Source organism: Bos javanicus, chromosome 20 (genome assembly GCF_032452875.1).
Source record: "Bos javanicus breed banteng chromosome 20, ARS-OSU_banteng_1.0, whole genome shotgun sequence".
Taxonomy (NCBI): Eukaryota; Metazoa; Chordata; class Mammalia; order Artiodactyla; family Bovidae; genus Bos; species Bos javanicus.
Genome location: NC_083887.1, coordinates 49,701,984 through 49,717,176, shown reverse-complemented (window position 1 = coordinate 49,717,176; position 15,193 = coordinate 49,701,984).

Here is a 15,193-nt window from a genome sequence, read left to right as displayed (position 1 = left end):
ACCATAGCTTTGACTATACGGACCTTTGCTGGCAAGGTGACATCTCTGCATTTTAAGAATCTGTCTAGGTTTGACACAGCTTTCCTTCCCAGCTGCAAGAATCTGTTAATTTCATGGCTGCCGTCACTGTCTGCAGTGACTTTGGAGCTCAAGAAAATAAAATGTGTCACTGGTTCCAGCTTCTCCTCTTCCATTTGCCATGAAGTGATGGGACCAGATGCCATGATCTTAGTTTTATGAATGTTGACTTTAAAGCCAGCTTTTTCACTCTCTGTTTTATTCTCATCACCAAGGCTCTTTAGTTCCTCTTTGCTTTCTGCCATTAGTGATATCATCTGCATATCTGAGATTATTGATATTTCTCCTGGGAATCTAGATTCCAGCTAGTGATTCATCAAGCATTTCACATGATGTACTGTGCATAGAAGTTAAATAAATAGGGTGACACCTTGACATACTCCTTTCCCAATTTTGAACCAGTCCATTTTTCCATGCCCGGTTCTAACTGTTGCTTCTTTACTTGCATACAGATTTCTCAGGAGTCAGGTAAGGTGGTATTTATTTAGCATAGTCAATGAAGCAGAAATAGATGTTTTTCTGAAATCCCTTTGCTTTCTCTATGATCCTAAGAATGTTGGCAATTTGATCTCTGTTTCCTCTGCTGTTTCTAAATCCAGCTTGTACATCTGGAAGTTCTCGGTTCACGTACTGTTGAAGGCTAACATGAAGGATTTTGAGCATTACCTTGCTAGCATGTGAAATGAGTGCAATTGTATGGTAATTTGAACACTCTTTGGCATTGTCCTTCTTTGAGATTGTAATGAAAATGACCTTTTGCAATGCTGTGGCCACTGTTGAGTCTTCCAAATTTGCTGACATATTGAGTGCACACTTTCACAGCATCTTCTTTAGGGTTTTAAATAGCTCAACTGGAATTCCATCGCAATGTTCCTGGTACACAAGAGCAAATGAAAGTACTTTTGCTTGAAGGTAAAGCAAGCTAAGCAAATCAGAACTAGACAAGCTCACATGAAGACTGAAACCCAAATCTGAATAATGCCAATTTCTGATTAGATGGATTTGGTCTACTTTTAGCCTAACTTCCTGATTTTTAAACTTCCTACCAAAGCAAAGACAGATTCAAAAACTTTGTGGAGCAAGATACCATTCCCAGAGTCTCACTATTGATATTTCTCCACACTTATTTCCAAATTTTGATTTAAAACAATCAGTAAGTTCATATTGTTAACACCGCTCACAACTTCTTAAATGCTGCATGTTATATGAGTCAAAACATTCCTATCTGAGTATATCACAACCCAATTTGCTTCATGTTACTTTTAGATTCACTACACTAGCATTCACTAGCAGTAATACGGTTCTTGCTCCTAACTGACTGACAAGATGTGTGCAATTCCAAAATTCCATCCTGACATTTTTCTCTCTAGGACCACTTCCTTTATTGATTGTCAAGGTCTAGATTTTTCCAGAATCAGTCCTTGACAAAAGGATTGAAATAGTTCATAAAGAACTGTTTTCAGAAAATACCAACAGGGAATGAGAAATGAGATATATAAATCCAGGAACAAGTGCAACTTTATCTAGTGGAGAAAGTTAAACTGGAGCTTAATTCCATTGAGGGAATACCCTGAGAAGCAATACTGATGGAATATCTATACACGAGCTATTATATATTGTTGCCTGTGGGTTGCTCCCAGAGAATGTTAATTCCCCCATGTCTGGCTTGCCTCAAATGGAGACTGAGTGTCCATCCACAGCTGATGAAGACCTCAAAGGAGGTGCTGGCTATTGAAAGATGGACAGCATGTATTACAACAGCAATGGGAATTATTTGTGATAGGATGGTAGAGTCTGCTCCATAGTCCCAAATCTCCTTTGTTCCAGATTCTTCCACATTACATTTGACTCAAGGACTGAACTATGTTTAGTCAACTCTATTAAAAAGAGAGACAATGAGTATATGTGTGACCGTCCTTTCTCTCTTTAATGATTTTCCCCAGAATTTGTTGTTTATTTGGGAGAACCACAACATTAGCTTCTTTTCCATGAGCATTGTACTTAATTGATAAAACTTACTGGAAAGAAACAATCTATTCATTAATGTTTTCAATGGGTGTTATGGCCATGAGGTTTTTCAGGTGGAGCTAGTGGCAAAGAACATGCCTGCCAATGCAGGAGACATAAAAGACAGGAGTTCAAACCCTGAATTGGGATGATTCCTTGGAGGAGGCATGGCAACCCACTCCAGTGTTCTTGCCTGGAGAATCCCATGGACAGAAGAGCCTGGTGGTCTACAGTCCATAGGCTTGCAAAGAGTAGGACACAACCAAAGTGAATTAGCAAGCACACACATGGTGGCCACATGATTTTTGGATTCATCACAAGTCTTCATCACAGAGCTCAAAGAGATTCTCAGCTTCACCTTTTATTGATTGGGGTAAGACTTGGTCTCCTTTTTCAAACCTGCATATCTAGATTTCTCTACTTCTTTCCTACCATGTCTGATTCCAAACTGTTCTTTTATTCTAAGAGTTCCCTTTTTTATTGCATCATATTGTATAAACTGACTGAAGTTTCAAATGATACTAAATTCTGATTTTCTACCCTTTACCCCCAAAGTTCTGTAAAAAATTCTGAAAGAGATAGGACGCCGGGGTCCAGCCCTGGTGGATCCAGGGAATTCGAAGCGGTGATGGTGTTGGCAATCAGGAAACAATAGTTTATTTAAATGTTAATTAAAGGTATAAAGAGTGGTTAAATAAGGATAGCTCAGTGAGAAAATTCAGTGGAGAAAAGAGGCTGAATAACTTGGTTTACGTGGAAAGCCAATAAAATTCCAAGACAAGGAATTTGTGTCACCTACATAGGCTGCAGGTGTCCTCCTGTTCTCCCCAAGGATAGGAGACACTAAGGCCTCCCCAGTCAGATCTTAGAAGCCCAGGCATAATTAGTAGGCTTGACGAGCCTCCACGCTCCAGATGGGAATTCAGCCAGAAGGTGAGAGAAAGAATGACATGGGGAGACCAGTCTTTCTAGGAACTGATCTGATTCTTTATTTTCCAGGGTCCGCTTTTATACACAGAGATGTAATACAAAAGTCACGTGGGGTCAGCAGTCCCAACTTTTATCAAAATCAGGTGCTTCATACAAATGTACACAAAGGTCTTAGGGGTGTTACATCATCTTCTGGCCAGGGGGCCTGCTGACAATTTACCACCCTTTCTTTGTGATAGTGGTCAGTCAACCAGAACACTTATTTCTCCAGGGGTGATTTATTCCTAAACCAGGCGCCACCTTTTGAAGGCACCAGATAAAGTTGCATTCCTATAGGATGAGGGTGCAGTGGGTTCTAATTAAGAAAAGAATTTGCTTAGCCTAAGGTCTAACGTGATTAATATCAAAAGTTAACACTTATTTCTTCTATATATTCATTAATGTGTATAAGGGCAGGGGATGTGGAGACTTAGCAGCAAACATTGGCTCAACAAATGAAAAACCCTTCACCAATACAATTTCTAATCAGCCCACTATACTACACTAATAATTTCCTAACTTCTCAAAAGAATCTGTTTTTAGAAGGTTTAAATCATCTCCTGCCTCTCATGGTTGGGAGGCTGTGAACAATCACATGTGGCCGGACAAACCTGTCAGGCAGGCTAGAGAACCTTCAGAGGAGTTTGTAGGTTGAAATACTCCTGTCACGCCCAGGAATTTATTATTAACTGGAGCTCTAAGTTAACTCCTTCTCTGAAAGAGGTGGTGGGGGACAGCCCCCCATAAAGTCAGAAGTGTAGGTGAGAACACAAAGCAGTAAAGTAGGCAGACTCTGGTTTTGGGGGTAGATGCTCGAGAATTTCCAGGGGGACTCCTGAGGCTTGATCCCGCCTTTGTGTATGCCAAGCCTCCTTCCTCATGACCTTTGCCACGGGAAGAGTTCCTCACACTGGCTCCTGGCAATAGGAATACCAGACTATCTGACCTGCCGCTTGAGAAACCTAAATGCATGTCAGGAACCAACAGCTAGAACTGGACATGGAACAACAGACTGGTTCCAAAAAGGAAAAGGAGTACTTCGAGTCTGTAAATTGTCAACCTACTTATTTAAGTTCTATGCATAGTAAGTACATCATGAGAAATGCTGGTCTGGAGGAAGCACAAGGTGGAATCAAGATTGCTGGGAGAAATATCAATAACCTCAGATATGCAGATGACACCACCCTTATGGCAGAAAGTGAAGAAGAACTAAAGAGCCTCTTGATGAAAGTGAAAGAGAAGAGTGAAAAAGTTGGCTTAAAACTCAACATTCAGAAAACTAAGATCATGGCATCTGGTCCCATCACTTCATGGCAAATAGATGAGAAAACAGTGGAAACAGTGGCAGAATTTTTCGGGGGCGGGGCGGGGGGGGGGCTCCAAAATCACTGCAGATGGTGATTGCAGCCATGAAATTAAAAGACACTTACTCCTTGGAAGGAAAGTTATAACTACCTAGGCAGCATATTCAAAAGCAGAGACAGTACTTTGCCAACAAAGGTCCATATAGTCAAGGCTATGGTTTTCCTAGTGGTTGTGTATGAATGTGAGAGTTGGACTATAAAGAAAGCTGAGTGGCGAAGAATTGATGCTTTTGGAGTGTGGTGTTGGAGAAGACTCTTGAGAGTCCCTTGGACTGCAAGGAAATCCAATCATTCCATCCTAAAGTAGATCAGTCGTGGGTATTCATTGGAAGGACTGATGTTGAAGCTGAAACTCCAATCTTTTGGCCACCTGATGCGAAGAGCTGACTCACTGAAAAAGACCCTGATGCAGGGAAGGATTGGGGGCAGGAGAAGGGGACGACAGAAGATGAGATTGTTGGATAGTGTCACCGACTAGAAGGACATGAGTTTGGGTGAACTCCGAGAGTTGGTGATGGACAGGGAGGCCTGTTGTGCTGCAGTTTATGGGGTCACTAAGAGTCGGACATGACTAAGCGACTGAACTGAACTGAACTGAACCCCCAAAGTTACAATTTCTTCTTAATTTAAGATTCAGTATTTGCCTTTCAATTTAAATCAGGCAAAAATATAACCAAACATTTCACCATGGCAGGTTTACCATTTTTTTTATTTTTTAGGATAACCGTTCTTCTAGACTCACTATTATTATCCTTGCTGCCAAACATTCATCTGTGCAGTGAATTAAACACTTTATTCTGATGTCATGCCACTGCACACAAGAAGGTGAAATAGACATAACCAGGTAGTAAGATATGGGGATAGTATAAGCTGGATACAAGGGAAGCTTGAGTTAAACAAAGAACAGAGGAGGTGATAAGACACTCCCATATGAAAAGGTTCCAATGGGATTTGTTAATTAATTAAATTGTAGGGAAAGGAAAGAGAGATGTTAAGTGACTTTGGGGTTTTTCTTTGGTACTTCAAAGGACTGTCAATTACAGTAATTGGGAAGATTGGAAGAACAGTGAGAGCTGAAGGTGTGGAAAAATACAGAGAGCTTTCTGGAGTTCTCAATTTTGGCAACTCAACAGATAGTTCAATTAAGTAAAGATGGAAGTTGAGATCTCAAGAGAGAATTGAAATGTAGGCACATAAATTTGAAAGTTATGACTAATAGGGATCTCTTTAAGGCCATGTGCCTTTATGAGACCTTGAAGGAAAAAAAAGTATAGGTGGAGGAGGGTAGTAAACCAATTCTCAAACCTAGTCCTTCAAAATTATTAGTTCTTTCAGAGAAAAATGATATATGAAAAAGAAGCTATAATAAATTGTCATTGGAATAGTAGGAAAATAGAGTGTTGAGAAATGTTATTATCTTTGTTTTATTTTCTCAGCATAGCTGTACCAGAATGTACAATGAAGAGAAAAATCCCTTTTTTATTCAGCACAATAAGGTATTTTCCAGTAGTTGTGAGATTTTAAATTTGTCATAATCCTCCTGTAACAAAAAATTTGCTATTCCTGTAAAAGACTAATTGCTATCCATTTCTACTAAACAGAAAATCATTTGAAAATGAATTGTGGAAAAAAAAAAAAACAAGAAAATGAATTGTGGGACTTCCTTGGTGGGCTCGTGGTGCGAAGTACACCTTGCAGGGAACCTGGGCTCCATCCATGGTCTCCATCCATGATCCGGGAAGACCACACATGCCACTGCACAACTGAGCTCATGTAGCACGACTACTGAGCCCTTGCTCTAGAGCCTGTGAGCCACAACAACTGAAGCCCGAGTGCCCAAGAACCTGTGCTCCACAACTAGAGAGTAGCCTTAGCTTCTCTCACCTAGAGAAAGACTGCAGACAGCAACAAAGACCAAGCGCATCTAACAAATAAATAAATAAACATTTTTAAAAACTGAATTGAGGAATATGTAGGAGTACATTTGACCAGAATGAAAAGCTTCACTAAATTTAAATTTTGGAAAGATAAAACAATAGAGGCAATCAAGGAAAATTTTATAAGGTAAAATTTGTTTTTATAGCTATGTATAATTCCATGATAAATTTTTCAGTTATGATATATTGTGACCTCTGAAGTGAAGGGTTAGCCACTCAGTTGTGTCCAACTCTTTGATCCATGGCTCCTTTGTCCATGAAATTCTCCAGGCTAGAATACTGGAGTGGGTGTCATTCTCTTCTCCAGAGGATAGTCCCAACCTAGAGATTGAGCCAGGATCTCTCAGATTGCAGGAGACTTCTTTACTGTTTGAGCCATGATGATATAGCGTGGAGCTTCTAAATACTCAAAAATTGCAATGTGCATACGTACTCAGAAACTACAAGGCTTTAGGTAAATACCGATATCATAAGGGTTTATAATATGTTGGGAGAATAAATCCAATGGCATTACAGTACACACAATATGCAAGTATTAATAACAAATATATATGTGTGAATGTTCCCCTGGTGGCTCAGTGGTAAAAAAATCTGCCTATCAATGCAGAAGATGAGGGTTGAATCCCTATGTTGGGAAGATCCCCTGGGGAAAGAAATGGCAACCCTCTCCAGTATTCTTGCCTGCGAAATCCCATGGACAGAGGAGCCTGGTGAGCTGCCATCCATGGGGTTACAAAAAGAGTCAGACCCAACTGAGTGACTAACCAAAACAAAGCACATCACATGTATGTACACATACGTATATAAGCATATGTGTGCACATCCATTTGTGCATACATGCACATGCATACACCTGGAGTTTCACTTCTCTTTGTGTGGTCTGTCTTGGCACAACGTCAAAACCCAGATGAAAAGTCCTGTCTCTTAGTTTTCTGACTTTCCTTCCTCTGCTGATGATCCACATTTTTTTTTTCTTTCTTTCCTGTTCCCTTTAGAATCTGGCTATCTATGGTACAAATATGCTTCAAGGTAGTAAATGCAACCGATTGTTCTCTATTAATTCATTAGCTAGATAATGTGTTACATCTCCAAGGAAATGTAATGCCTAGCTCTCTATATACATCTCTTGTAAAAAGCCCACAGGGAGAAGCACTAATGCTGGAAATTTAGAAAGATCCAACTGGGAGTTAATTTATTCAGGGGAGACTTTCTTAGAGTCCTTAAATCTCATTAATAGAGCAGCTGCCTACCCTAATAATGCATAAATCAATCCCACATGCTAAAAGTTGCTCAAGGAATGGGAATATTTTCAGTTCAATTTCTTCTAAGAGTGATAGCAAACAAAATGCCTCTTGTCATTTGGGTGATAGCACTTTTTCCACTACTAAGGTTTTAATAAATAGAATTAGGCTTGAAATTTAAATGATTAGGCAAATTTATAAATAAGATCCCTACTTTTATAGTTATGCACAATAATCTATGCATAATGTTTTATGTGGGAAATATTAAATGAAAAATAAAAACATACTTAATTCATTTTTGTTTAATAGATAATGTGTACCCAGTCTCATGGTCACAAGATTTACATATATTGATTACTTTCTGTGAAAAATGGCTGGATCCCAGGAAGATAGCTATATTAATATTCTTGTTTGGCTGTTTAAATTCTCTATTGCCAGAATTTCAAAACTTATTAATCTTCACTATGCAAATGACCACTCATCTGAGTTCAGTGTATTTTTTTCAAATTGTGGCTGGACCATCTATCTATGTTGCTCACCAGGAACTTTACACAATATGGATAAAACTTGTATCATGTTTATTAAATTCATTTTAAAATCAGTTCTGTTCTTTTGCTATACCAGTCAAAGTTATTCATTGTTAATTTTTTATTCTACTTTCTTGGTCATATTCTATACCCAAGCTGTTCTTAAATCAGATTGAAATTATGGTTCAAATACTTATTATCCATCTTTCCTCTCCCTTCTATTTCAATTACAATTTTCTATGTACTCTACATGCATATTCCCTACTGGCATGTTTTCTCAATCAGGTCTGCCTTTCATACTGTAGTCTGTAACATAATCAAATGTGAGCTCTTAGATCAACATTTTCCAAATCTAAAAATAGAAGTGTATATGTAAATCCTATTTAATAATTAAGATAATTAACACAGTACTAGAAGGAAAAGATGGTGTCTTCAGTATGAAGTCAATTGGATATGCATCATGAAGGGGCATCTACCTTGGCCACTACTTTATACCATATAAAAAATTAATTCGAGATGGATTTAGATCTAGATGTGAAAAGTAAACAACAATAACTTAGATAAAAATAGATTTTTTGGGCCTTGGAGTGGGCCAAGCTTTCTTAGAAAACAAAAAGTACTAACCTAAAGAGAAAAAATATGATAAATGTGGATTGCATTAAGATTAAAGCTTCTATTTCTGAAAAGACATAATTAAAAGAGTACAAACCAAGTCATGATATTAGAGATAATGATACTGTGCATAACTTCAATAAAGTATGTTCATTCTGTACAAAGAATTTCAAGACATGGGTATGAAAAAAGAAAGGATAACATGTACTTGGACAAAAGACAAGGTATTGACAACTTTATGAAGAAAAGACAAACTGAAACCACAACGATATACTACTACCCACTCAATTGAATAGCAAAATGAACAAGAAATGACAAGTTTGGTGAGGTGGTAGGAGAGCTGGAATCCCCTGTGATGCTGGGAGAGTACACTGATACAAGTACATTGGGAAGGTCATTGCATGTACCTAATGAAACAGAATATATGATCAGAAATTTCACACTGAAGTTTACATCTTCCAGAAAAAAAAAATATATATGTTTACCATAAGACATAGCCTAATAGTTATGCTGCTGCTAAGTTGCTTCAGTCGTGTCCGACTCTTAGCGACCCCATGGACTGCAGCCTACCAGGCTCCGCCATCCATGGGATTTTCCAGGCAAGAGTACTGGAGTGGGGTGTCATTGCCTTCTCCATATAATAGTCATAGTGGTCCAAATTTGTAATTTGCCCAAATGCTCAACAGTGAAATAAGAAAATATGCTATTTCCATGAGGGAATACTTTATGGCAATCAAAATAAATTCTACTAATGATGTAGAAATACAGCCAGATATCTCAAATATAATATTGAACAAAAGAACCAAACACATAAGAGAAAATTAATATGATTTCATTTAGGTAAATAACAAAATCAATATATGCATACAGTGGAACATTAATCAGCCATGAAAGGGTGTGAAATTCTGAGACATGCCCTGAAATATGGATAAGCCCTGAAAATATTAGATTAAGTGCAATAAACCAGACAGAAAAGGACAGATACTGTATGACTGTACCTATCTGAAATATCTAAACTAATAAAATACATAGAGATAGAGAATAGATTAGAAGCTACCACAGGCTGAGGGGAAATGCAGAATGAAAAGTATTTGCTAAATGGCACAGAGTTCTATCTGGTGTGATGAAAACTTTTGGGAAATGAACATGAGTGATGGTTGCACAATATTGCAAGTACATTTAGCACCATTCAATTGTATTTTGTAACATAGTTAAAATAGCAAATCTCATGCCATATATATATCATGCAGTATTTATATATATACACACATATAGTTTAAAATAAAATAATTTAAAAAGAAAAGAATAATTTAAAAAATATTGATGCTTTTGAACTGTGGCATTGGAGAAGACTCTTGAGAGTCCCTTGGACTGCAAGGAGATCAAACCAGTCAATCGTAAAGGAAATAAGTCCTGAATATTCATCAGAAGGACTGATGCTGAAGCTGAAGCTCCAATACTTTAGCCACCTGATATGAAGAACTGAATCATGGAAAAAAAACCTGATGCTGGGAAAGATTGAAGGCAGGAGGAGAAGGGGATGACAGAGGATGAGATGTTGGATGGCAGCACAGACTCGATGGATATGAGTTTGAGCAAGCTCTGGGAGTTGGTGATGGACAGGGAAGCCTGGCCTGCAGCAGTCCATGGGGTCCCAAATAGTCGGACACGACTGAGTAGCTGAACTGATGCTAAGATTTAACTACCAAATGTTCATTATGAAATGTTGTTAAAAGTAGTACCACTGTTTTGTTTTACAAATTAGATGCACATCATTAAAACAGAAAGATTTATACCAGAATATTTCTCAGGGAGTGAATTTTATTTCCTTTGATCATTTATCGTATTTTCTCCATTTTCTACAACGCAAAGGTGTATTACTTTTCTATGCAAAAATTAACAAAAGTTTTAGAGTCAAACAAGCGAACAAACAAATTCTATGCCCATAAATGTGTGCCTAGTTTATCCATGGAACTAGATAATGAGCGAAAGAAAGCATAAGAAGTGATATATTGATTTTGCTTTTTGATGGGTATTGGTCATGCAGGGATATTTATTTTGAACCATACACTTATGTATTTTTATGTATGCATATTGCACTTAAAGAATATTTTTAAAATAAGTAGGGTATTCTCTGTTAATTTAATAAGAGCCATTCATAAATAATGAAATTGTTCTAATTACATTTTAGATATATTGTTTCCTTTTGTAATAAGCAGCCTTTTCACTTTTCAAAGGAAATACTCTCTAAAAACATTTTTGCTCATCTTTCTGAACTTATTTTCATGGCAGCAAGGGAGACGCAGACCCAGAGAACAGAATTGTGAACACATGGGGGAATGAGAGGAAGAGACAAATTAAAAGAATAATATTAAAACATATATATTACCATGTGCAAAATAGAAAACCAGTGGAAATTTTCTATATGGTGCAGAGAGCTCAAAACCAGTGCTCTGTGACAACCTAGGGGAGTGGATTGGGGAGGGAAGTCGAGTGAGGTTCAAGAGGGAGGGGTCATGCATACGCCTATGGCTGATCCATGTTGATATATGGCAGACTAACACAACACTGTAAAGCAATTATCCTTCAATTAAAATTTTTAAATGGTAATATTTATGTATATTTTGCAGAATGTTAAGGATCATCAATAACCTGACTTTTGTGGTCATTCAATAAATACTGATTGAATGAGAAAAATCATTTTTCATCTTTTAAACAGAAAGTTCTCTTAAGTACTGTGTGTCTCATTTTACTCCCTTCTCTCTGCTTGTCTATATAATTTAAAAAGTTCTGACATATGATGGGCAGATACTGCATCAGTTTCAAGATATAAAGGCTGAAGGTTTGCTCCCATTACTGGACTCTCACATAAAAATAAAATAAAATAAAATAAAATAAAAGTTAGAGCTTAACGTCCAATAGCAGAAAGAGACAAAAATTCAGGTTAGTTATAAAAAAGCAAAGCTTTGTATGTTAAGAGAGATGACAGAGGCAAAGTGTATTGGTACATTAGCCGGGAAGCTTTTCTAAAAAGTACTAAGCTACAGATTGAAAGTTAATAATTAGTTGTCATGCAAAGAGTATGATGAGAGTGAGGTGGGAACATCTGGATAAAGATACTTCACATGGTCAAGTGTGACAAGGAAAAAAAATCAGCTAGAGGAGAGTTACATGAGAGGTGGGCCAAGGGTAAGGTAGGAAACCAGTTTAGATCTCATTGAAGAGTGTGATTTGTCTGGAAGATCTTTAAGATTTTAAGAAATAATAATAATAATAATGAAGACATATTATTAATAGAGGAGGGCATGGCAACCCACTCCAGTATCCTGCCTGGAGAATCCCATGGACAGAAGAGCCTGGTAGGCTACAGTCCATTGGGTCCGACAAAGGGTTGGACGTGACTGAAGTGACTTGTCATGCAGCATTCACATATTAATAATAATAGTAATACACACACTAACATTTTTAGAAGATGTCTCAGAATAATGTATGGAGAACAGATGTAAATGGACAAGTGCAGATCATGGAGAATTAATCAGAAAACATTTTGCCTATGCAGTTTTTAAAAAGACAAAAAAAAAGAAAACATTGTGCCTATGTAGCTAACAGCGATTGATGTCATTGACTTTGATAGTGTGGATCAGAGAAATATGCATGCTCTTAATGTATTCTCAAGTATATATGTGTTTAAGGTATTTGGGGTGAGGTTAAATGAATAGAAAATAGTAACAAAATAGAGGTTTGATAAATCATAAGTTGATGGCATGGGAAGATAGCTGATAATGGAAGACCAAAGAAGGAACAGATGTGACAGTCAAAAGTTTAATAATAATTTTAAAAAATTCATAGTTAAATCAGCACCTCTCTAAATACTTGTGAATGCTTGTCATGCATCTAAACAGAGATGTCTGTTTAGAAAGTTGGCTGTATACATAGGATATGCAAAAAAATATTGAGTTTATATCTACATCTATCTATCTATGGAATTATACACAATTTTAAAGAACATGGTCTGGATGATATAATCTAAGAAAGACAGCAGAGAGATAAAAGTAGAGGGCTCACAAGCCAAAGTGTATAAACAGCAAAACAAAAATACAAACAAACCAGAAACTAAAAACATTCATTGGTCAAGGAGAGACAGAAAAACAAGAAAAAGAGAAGTGACTAGACAGGTAAAACTCACATTGAAGAGTACTGTTGTCATAGAAACTAAAAAAAAAAAAAAACCACTGTGGTTCAAGATAGAGCTAATGGCCCTCTGCTGTGAAAACTCTAAAGAAGTCAAGGAAAAGGACTATGAAAAGCAAAACAGAAACTTCCTCTGCTGTTTTCATGGATGGTTAAGTATGCACATAACATCTCAGAGACAGCAACCCCAAATCCATACCTAAAACAAACAAAACACATGGTCCCCTTGTCTAGTTATGTGTAGTCGTTCAGTCAATGCAACTCAGAGTCTTCTGTCATACTTCACAAACCAACTTTACTCTGACTTTTGTAATGCTGATCTCCAAAGATATGTGACCACTTATGCACACTTGAAAGGGCTTCCCAGGTGGCTCAGTGAATAAAGAATTTGTTTGCAATGCAGGAGATGCAGGTTTGATCCCCGGATTGGGAAGATGACCTGGAGGAGTGCATGTCAACCCACTGCAATATTCTTGCAGGGAGAATAGCATGAACAGAGGAACCTGTCAGGCTACAATCCATAGGGTCACAAAGAATTGGACACAACTGAAGTGACTAAGCACACACAAGCATGCAGATATAATAATAATGTGAATCTTTTCTTTTTTTTTTTAATCATGAACAGAATTCTTATAAATCTGGTAATTTAAGTAACCTTACCACTGCTACTTTAAATAAAGACTGTATTTGGTACCAGGTTGTTACTATGCTAAAGCCTTTGACTGTGTGGATCACAAGAAACTGTAGAAAATTCTTGAAGAGATTGGAATACCAGATCATCTTACCTGCCTCCTGAGAAACCAGTATACAGGTCAACAAGCAACAGTTAGAACTGGACAGGAAAGAATGGACTGGTTCCAAACTGGGAAAGGAGTATGTCAAGACTGTATATTGTCACCCTGCTTATTTAACTTATATGCAGAGTACATCATATTAAATGCCAGGCTGGATGAAGCACAAGCTGGAATCAAGACTGCCAGGAGAAATATCAATAACCTCAGATATGCAGATGACACCACCCTTATGGCAAAAAGTGAAGAAGAACTGAAGAGCCTCTTAATGAAAGTGAGAGAGTGAAAAAGTTGGCTTAAAGCTCAATATTCAAGAAAACTAATATGCGATCCAGTCAACTCACTTCATAGCAAGTAGAAGGGGAAACAATGGAAACAGTGACAGACTTATATTCTTGGTTTCCAAAATTACTGCAGATGGTGACTGCAGCCATGAAATTAAAAGACACTTGCTCCTTGGGAGAAAAGCTATAAAAAACTTAGCACACTATAAAGCAGAGATATGACTTTGCCAACAAAGGTCCATCTAGGTAAAGCTATGTTTTTTTCTGGTAGTCTTGTATGGTTGTGAAAGTCAGACTGTAAAGAAAGCTGTGCACTGAAGAACTGATGCTTTTGAATTGTGGTGTTGGAGAAGACTCTTGAGAGCCCTTTTGACTGCAAGGAGATCAAGTCAGTCAATCCTAAAGAAAATCAACCCAGAATTTTCACTGGAAAGACTGATACTGAAGCTGAAACTCTAATACTTTGGCCACGTGATATGAAGAGCTGACTCACTGAAAAAGACTCTGCTTCTGGGAAAGGCTGAAAACAGGAGAAAAAGGGAACAACAGAGGATGAGATTATTGGATGCCATCACCAACTCAATGGACATGAGTCTGAGCAAGCTCTGGGAGATGATGATGGAAAGGGAAGCCTAGCATACTGCAATCCATGGGGGCATAAAGAGTTGACATGACTGAGTGACTGAACAAGTCTTATTACTATTCTGATCTTTCTCTGTAGGTAAATCTCTGCCTGGTGTCCTTTCTGCCAATAATTTTTCATCTTCATTGACAGTTATGCAGAGTCTTCCAAAATGCCCAGGTGGACTCATCTATCAGAGTTGATTAAACTCTGCTTTTTCAGCAAGGCCACTAAAGGTGGCTTGCTCCAGGGCTGTGTGATTCAGGTGGACTTCTTGGGAGAGCATAGCTATGAACTGGCTATGGAACTAATCTAATGTGACCCCTTCTTTAAACTGAGCCATTCTATTTAGAATTAATGTGAATGTTTATATCCAAGAAGCACTTAGCTAATATTTAGTGATTGCAAACTGAAAATATACAACAATACAGTTTTACAGGATGCCTTTGACTGGCTTTCAAATAATTTGAAGTATAATAATTGGCAAAATTGAAAATTTTCACATTCATTGGCATAAAACATTTTATTGAATAAACATTTCATTGTGTGCCAAAAATATTAATAAGAGAA